This window comes from Aquarana catesbeiana, linkage group LG03 (genome assembly GCF_042186555.1).
Source record: "Aquarana catesbeiana isolate 2022-GZ linkage group LG03, ASM4218655v1, whole genome shotgun sequence".
NCBI lineage: Eukaryota > Metazoa > Chordata > Amphibia > Anura > Ranidae > Aquarana > Aquarana catesbeiana.
The window spans coordinates 712,468,456-712,476,770 of record NC_133326.1 but is presented as its reverse complement, the minus strand read 5'-3'; positions in this window follow the sequence as shown (position 1 = coordinate 712,476,770).

Below are 8,315 nucleotides of genomic sequence, written 5' to 3'. Positions count from 1 at the left end.
GCAGGATTCACTATATGAATAGACACCTTTGGCACCTGACTCCATTGCCCTCTGATAAAGTCACGTGTTCAGTGACGATACGCGTCAGGGAAGAGCCAGGTGTCGTCACTTCCGGCCTCATCAGAGACCGGAAGTACTCTGCTGTTTGCTGGATTATCTGATTTTAAACTGTAAGTTACTCTTAATAAAACCCTTTTGGGAATTACTACACGATGGAGCCACCCTCTTTTATTTCATGTCCTCACCGCTTCGGTTAAAGAGGGAGTCCCGCGGAAAAAAAAATATGTAAAAGTCAGCAGCTACAAGTACTGCAGCTGCTGACTTTTAAAAAAAGTACACTCACCTGTCCCGGGGTCCAGCGATGTCGCACCCGAGACCGAATCGTCCCTCGGGTGCTGCCGCCGCCATTCTCTGTAAGGGAATCAGGAAGTGAATCGCTGCGGCTTCACTTCCCGGTTCCCTACTGCGCATGCGCAAGTCGCGCTGCGCTCCTAACTGGTCCCCGCTGTCTCTGGGACCCGTGTGTGTCCCAGCAGACAGCGCGGTGGGGACAGGAAGAGGCATAGACTCCCGTGGGAGTCTATGCCGGAAGTGGGTGCAAATACCTGTCTTAGACAGGTATCTCCACCCCCCTGAAAGGTGCCAAATGATGTGACACCGGAGGGGGGGAGGGTTCCGAAAAGTGGAGGTTCAATTTTTGTGTGAACCTCCGCTTTAAGCCTGGAGTCACCCCCAAAAATCTGCTATTGTTGGGACAATCCTTGGAAATCGAGCGTTGTGCTAGGGTCTGCTGTTTTCAATGCTGAAGGCTTGACTCGACCCGTAGGGGTCTCCATCTGAGGGGAGAGGCTGGGGGAATCGTGTGGCGCACCACGGATATTATATATGTGATTGGAGGAATTTGACATCGATCGAAAGTTGTTTTTGCACAATCTTTTTTTGCACATGGATTTAATTCATGAACTTATATATGTGAACTTATTCATATTAGTGTTTATCACTTGTTGGACTTTGTTTTTTGAATTTCACCTTTTACACTCCAGGAGAACAGTAGATTTATTCAGAAATTTTTATTTTTCACATTTCTTTTTTTATATATGTCATTTTATCATCAGACTAGGATTGTCATATATATTTTTCACTTGATGCACCTTATATACACACTGGATGTTATTTTAGATTGCTGTTTGGAATCTGTGGCATTGATGCACTTTACCAGTGATCTAGAGAAGAGTAGAGAAGATTTGTTATTTTTATTTTCACTTATTCTGTTCTACACGCTTACTTGTCAGGTGTGTGAGCCGTTCTCTTTAGTATTTATATACTTATTGATTTATTTCTGCACTTTAGTTAGCGCCACATACTTCACTTATTCCTTCATAAACATACTGCTTCTTGCTACATCTAATTATTTCCATAGTCCAGGTAGCAGACAGAGGTGTGGTCAGTTCATGCGACAAGCAGAGCCATGATGGCAGTAAGTCAGCAGCAGGCTGAGGGCCTCGGTCAGGTAAGACTTGGGCACAGGGGTAGAGGCTTCTCCCACCCAAATCTCTTTGAAGCCTCCGGACTCCAGACAAATCTGGAAATGACGAAAGCCGTAAAAAAACAAAAAATTTGTTTCTCATTCGTTCGTTGACAGACACAGCCTTCTTTATTCAGAACGGTAGGGTTATATCATCTCCGCAGGAGTAGGACTAGGCAGAACAAAAAAACAACCCCTGGCTACGCCCATGGGCTGTCCTCCGTCAGTATATAACCCCCTCCCTGCTCTAGGTATTCAGTTTTTTTCTGCCTAGTCAGGAGTAAGGACCTAGTTCCCTGCTGGGATCTCTTTTTTTGTTGTTTGTTATTTTCTCTTTTTCCTGGATTTTTTTCGGCGAGATCTACAATGAACTGCCGGGCTGGGCGACGAGCTGGACGCTTGATCCAGTGGTCACCCCAGTCTGGCCAGCGAGCGTGCACAGACCACAGCTACGCGCTAGGTTGGTCGTGACATAGCCCCACTGGACAGGGGCTGGCCCCGTGAGTTAAACGTCTCGCGAGGTCGCGGACGACCGGGTCTCGGCCTGTGTCACAGTGTTCCTCATGGCTGACAGCCCCCCCACTTTGGTGGCGAGGAGGATCTGTCTGGAAGCGTTACCTGCGCTTTTCGCTGGAGAGGTAAGTAAGGGGTCCCCTCCTCTCTTTCCCCGCAGTGGTGTGGTGCGCGGGTACTCCCTGGGGTGGTCGGGGTTCTCCTCCACCCCCCTCCCCCCTTCCTCCTCCCCCCATCCCGGGTCAGGCCCAAGGGCTTTGGGACAGGGTTCCCCTTTTCCACCATCGGGTTGTTACGGGGGGCCCCCGGTATTTGTCCCCTGTGAGGGGCCCCGGTATTTGAGGTGCCCCAGTCTGCACCCCCTGTCAGGGGCTCTGTTTTGTGCCCCCTATAAAGGGTCCTTGGTCTGTGCCCCTGTGAGGGGCCTCGGTCGACATCCCATATGAGGACATTGGGCAGGGGGTTCCAGTTGGAGGCCTCTCCTAACCCTGTCTTTTTTGGGTAGCGCTTAGGCATATAGCCTAGTATATGGCACCCCTGCCCTCCCCTCCCCCCTCTGTCCCCTATCTGGCTCTGAGAACATGGCCCACCTTGCGGGGTGGTGACCACGCTCCCTATCTTGTGAGGGAGTGAGGATGACTGCAGTAGGGCACAAAAGAGCGCTGGTTACCACACTTATTACATCTGTGCAGGAACCTTTCAAGGATGCAGCGGTGACTGCGTCGGAGAGCCGATACCTCATAAGCCGTCTTGTGCGGCGAAAGCGTTCCCTTTATCCTCTTATCTTGACAATATTGTCCTTGAAGACTGGGAGGGTCTAGAGTGCATTTGTGTTTCTAAAAAAACAAACAAAAAAAAAGCGCTTGGGTATCATTTGGGAATTCCCCTGCCTTTGCTGCATTGCCGGGCCTATGGTCTAGGCACTGCAGTATGTCAGCTACGCCTCTTGGCTGTAGTTCCCCTGGTTGCTGAGCTTCTAAGGTCTCCTCAGTGGTGCTTAGACATGTATTTTGGGGGTTACCCTGGATGTCAATACTTCCACTGCCGGACTGCTGGCTGTTCTCCGCTGGGGGGATGTGCAAGCTCAGTTGCTGCAGAGTGTGGTTGTCACAGTTCCCGTGTCGGAAACAGTTTAAGGCCCTGACCTGCCTTGTGTGGGTACAGAAGGTCAGGATGGAGTCTGTTAGCATGGCGATAGGACCCGTTCATGATGGGGATCTTTTGGTTTCTATCGACATCACGAATGCTTGTTTACGCATTCCGTTATGTGCCTGACTCCAGCACTTCCTCCGTTTTGCTGTGGATGCGGTGCATGATCAGCTTATTCTGGCCACCACTCCTCGGGTATTCGCGAGGTGTTGGCCCCAGGTCGGGCGTGGCTGCATCTGTGGAGGTTTGCGGTCCTGGCTGCCTGGACGATCTTCTTCTGCCACTCCTCGGGTACCCCGAGGGGCAATGTAGTTTCTATACAGACCTTGACTGATTTCAGTAGGCATCTATAATATCTGAAGTCTGCCTGGGCCCTTCCAGAACGTTGGATTATCTAAGCCCGAGCTTCAGCTCTGGCCAGCATGTTTTCTTCTCTTGGACAAACTCCAGAAGTTGCATGCCATGTTTTTTATTTTTCTGTCCGGCAGATAGACCCTCTGCGGACTTGGGTGTTGGGTCTGAGAGTTTCTACCTTTTTTGAAACTATTCCAATTGTGCAGTTCCATACAAGCTCCCTTCGGGGAGATCCTGGCATGAGACAAATGCCCAAGGTCTCGAGACAATTGGATTTGGCTGAGTTAGGAAACCAAGGTTCCCTGGTCTGGTGGCTCGCTCTCCGGTTCTTCGGCGGGATAAATCCTTTCTCCCCTTGTATTAAACAAGGTGACCACCAATGCCAGTCGGTCCAGGTAGGATGTCCTGGGACTGAGCTCTGCTCGGGGTCATTGTACGCTGGTGGAATCCGGACTACCAGGTAATATCCTGGAACTTCGAGCGATCAGGCTAAGTCTGGATCATGGACGGATTGACTTCGGGGGCTCCCGGTATGGTTCTAGTCGGACAAGGCAACCACGATGGCTTATGCCCTTTGCCAGGGCGGGTCAAATAGGCTATGGCGGCCCTGGCTGTTGCCAGTATTCCCCGATGGACAGAATGTTTCGTCCGTCCCTTTTCCATTGTATGCATTCCAGGAGTGGAATGCTGACAGGCAGATACCTCAGTTGGCGAGGGTTGGACTACGGATGGGCCCTTCACCGGGCCATGTTTCTTTGGGTTTGTTCCCGCTGGGACACTCATGAGGTAGTTCTCTTGGTGTTCTGCTTCAACTGGATGGTACCAAGGTTTCTGGTAAGGTCACAGGTTGCTCTGGCAGCTCTGATGGCCCATGGGGCCAGTGACGTCTCCATGTGACGTCTCCTATGCCTTTCCTCCTCTTCAGCTTCTGTTGTGGCTTTTACGCAGGATCATGGCTGCGGGGGTTCTGGTCATTCTAATATCCCCGGATGGGTCCAGTTGGTCTGGGTACGCCGACCGGGTGCGCCTGGTCGCCGGCGTTCCTTGTCGACTGCCTCTCAAGATGGATCTATGGTCCCAGGGCTGTTCTTCCATCCTGCCTAAGAGTCACTGGTTTTAATGGCCTGGCTGTGTTGAGCCAAGTGCAGCAGTTCTGACACTGTTGATGGCTAGGGAGTCCATCTTCTTTTTAAGCAGTGCTTTGCCCTCTTCTATAGTTCTGTCCCTGGGTTTCCATTTGAACAAGAACATTGTGTTTCCTTTCTTGTGTCCCTGGCAACACATCCCAAGGAATTTGCCTTATCTGCCCGGGATGTGGTTTGGGAGATTCAGTAGTATTTGCCATGGACAGGCCAAGTAAGGGGTTGTCTGCTTCTTCGGCGACCTTCTTCTGGATGGATCAGACAGATGATGACTCTGGGCTATTCTGTCAGGAATCGGATTCCTACTTTCCCTGTTACGGCGCATTCTTCTCGGGGCCTTCTGTCTTCAGGCGTTCATGGCGCATTTTTTCACAAGTTCTACGAAGTGGATGGGTTGCATCTGTGGGTGCCCTTTTTGGCCACAAGCTTTTTGCAGGCTGCTGTTAAGAGGGTCAGTACAGATGATAAAAATGGGGAAATGGTTAAAAATATGGGCTAATATTTTAGGGATGTGTGATCAAGGCGGAAGCATTCTCCAATGCATAGGCCAGGTTGGGAGGAACACTGGGGACAATAGTAGCTGGTATCTCTTTGAACTCCTCTTTTGCTGTATACCCAACTTCTTTTTTGGTGTCTTCAGCCTGATTCAGATGGTGGAATGGCTGGGCGTAGCCAGGGGTTGTTTTTTTGTTCTACCTAGTCCTACTCCTGCGGAGATGATATAACCCCTCCTGTTCTGAATAAAGAAGGCTGTGTCTGTCAATGAACGAATGAGAAGCAGATTTTACGGTAAGTAAAAAATCCTATTTTTCTCCATCCAGAAAAAACTATTCTGGAGCCCCTCACATATGTGAGACCCCTGTGTACTACAGCAGCAGGCCAACAGATCAGTCCAAGCGGTAGGCAGAAGCATAGTCTATAAAACAGGTCAGGGTCAGTTCACGTGGAAAGCAGTGGTATGGTTATTTGAGGAAGCATGGAAAATGGTCAGTACAGATGATAAAAATGGGGAAATGGTTAAAAATATGGGCTAATATTTTAGGGATGTGTGATCATGGCGGAAGCATTCCCCAATGCATAGGCCAGGTTGGGAGGAACACTGGGGACAATAGTAGCTGGTATCTCTTTGAACTCCTCTTTTGCTGCATACCCAACATCTTTTTTGGTGTCTTCGGCCTGATTCAGATGGTGGAATGTTGTCTGGGAAGAGGCGCTCATGAAGTCAGCCAACAGCATCATATCAAAGGTTTTATTGGGGGGGGGGGGGTCTTTGCTGATAGATCAGGGATGTGACAATTTCTTTTATTCATTTTAGGAAGGGGGTGGGGTTTTTCATGGATTTGGTGTAGGTGACTTATGCATCGTAAATGGCCAAATAAATAAGATAAATCACATCTTTCTTATACCAGAAATGGGACCTTTTGTTGCCAAATAGGGCTGAAGCATTTGGTCATTGAAAACCACACCCCCCCCCCACCTCATGTAAAGATTGTATTCTTGGACACAAGTTGTTTTTTTTATGGGACCTAGTCTTCTGTGAACCTCAACTGTGGTGTCATTATGGATGGTGGACAGCATGTATACATTCCTGCTATTCCTGCTGACCTCAAGGACAGCACTTCCTTGCTTCTCAAAGTTCCTTTTTCCCCTCTTCACATTTTTTTGTTCACAAATGCTTGTGGGAAGCCCTTACTTTTCTTTCTGGTGGTTTTTGTACAGTGTAGGTGTTTGAAAGGGGCCAGGCTGGTATAATAGTTATCTGGGTATATGTGATAACCTTTTTGCAGCAGTGGGTATTCCAGGTCCCATATGATTTTTCTGGTTGTGCCCATGTTGGCCAGGCACTCAGGGGGCTGATGCTGGGAATCTCTTCCTTCATATATGCGGAACGCATACAGATATCCTGTGATTCTTTCACATAGCTTGTAAAATTTGACTCCATTATTGGCCCTTTTGCTAGGAATATACTGTTTTATTTCTAGCTGGCCTGTAAAGTGTAACGGGACTCATCCACATAAATATTTTGATCAAGGACATAAAGTTCAGCAAATCCTTGGGAATTTTTTTTTTTATAAGTGGGTCAATTTTATATAATTTGTCATAGTTTGGATGATCTTGGGGAGGCTACAGGGTGTTGTCACTAAAGTGAAGGTCATAATCATCTCATATTGGGACCTGGGCATTACTGAAGAATAAATTGTCATGTGGTGGATGGGGTTGGTGGACCAGTAGGCATGTCCTTCATTTTTTTTAGTAAGCTCCATGAGGCTCATCAACAATTTTAATTCCTCCAAAGTCAGATCTTTCCACCCATAAGGACGGGCATAGGATGATTGGAGTTTATTAGAATATATATATACTGCTGAGCATATAGATTTGTCTGATCCACAATAAATTGAAGCAAAAATAAATAAAAAAAATTCAGAAAAATTTTCTGTTCTGGACTGTACACCTGGCTGTGCAGTGAAATTGGGGAATACTTCCTGGTCCCAAGTTGGAAGGCAGCCATGTTGGGTTGGCAAGAGCATCTGGGAAGTATGTAGTAGCCCTGACTCTTGGAGGATGTGACACTCCAGTGCTGGAACTTTTGGGATTAAAATTCCTGTGCTGGTAATTGGGGGTGATATTGCAGCGCTGGTACTGGGCCTGGGCATTTCATCCTGGGGTCTATCACTGGTGGCAGTGCTGGTACTGGCAGTAACAAAAAACTGGCCACCGCCCACACCCATAACTGGCCTTCACAGTAAGGAGCACATGGAGGGCATATACATGTAAGACAAAAACAATTCCATAGCTCAACTCACCAACCAAATTAGCCTGTCTAACCGTCTGTTAAAAGCAGGGGTTTAGTTAACACACATTTGCAAACGTATGTGAAAGCTGCAAGGCCTCGTCAAGGCACCCTGTGTTGCTTGCAGTCCTAACACTACAAAATTTATAAGTGTCTCCACAGTGGAAGCACATGCATGGAATGGATAGGTGTGGGACAGGTGAGCCTGAAGGCTGCCCTAGCCACCTTAAAGGAACAGGAGCACACTGGACACCCAGCAAGAGCACAATGGCAGCAAAGGTGTCCAGTGTGTCCCTGACCCACATATGCAAACAGTAACAAAAAACTGGCCACCGCCCACACCCATAACTGGCCTTCACAGTAAGCAGCCTCATTGTAAGGAGAGTATATTGTGAGTAGGCTCAGCATCTGGATAATCACACCCATTTACAGCACGATGCAGCCACGTCCACCTTTCACATCAGTGCACTTAGTGCACCACATTACTTCTCTACACCAGACCTTCCTGCTTTCTCTCCCTCCTAAAGTCGGTAGGTACTATTATCTTTACTGCTGAGGAAAAACAATCTTCTGTGCTCTTATCTCTATGTCAGATATTACCGAATCGGCCCAGACGTGTCAAACATGACCCACCCAACTGCATAATTATCCAGTGTCAGAGAATTTAACAATAATTTCTTTCTTCTGGGAGCGATGGTGTCTGCTGAGCTGGAATGTTCCGTCTGTCTGGACATTTATACAGATCCTGTAAACCTGAGATGTGGACACAACTTCTGCCGGGTCTGTATTGATCGTGTGCTGGATACACAGGAGGGGTCTGGAGGATATTCCTGTCCTGAAT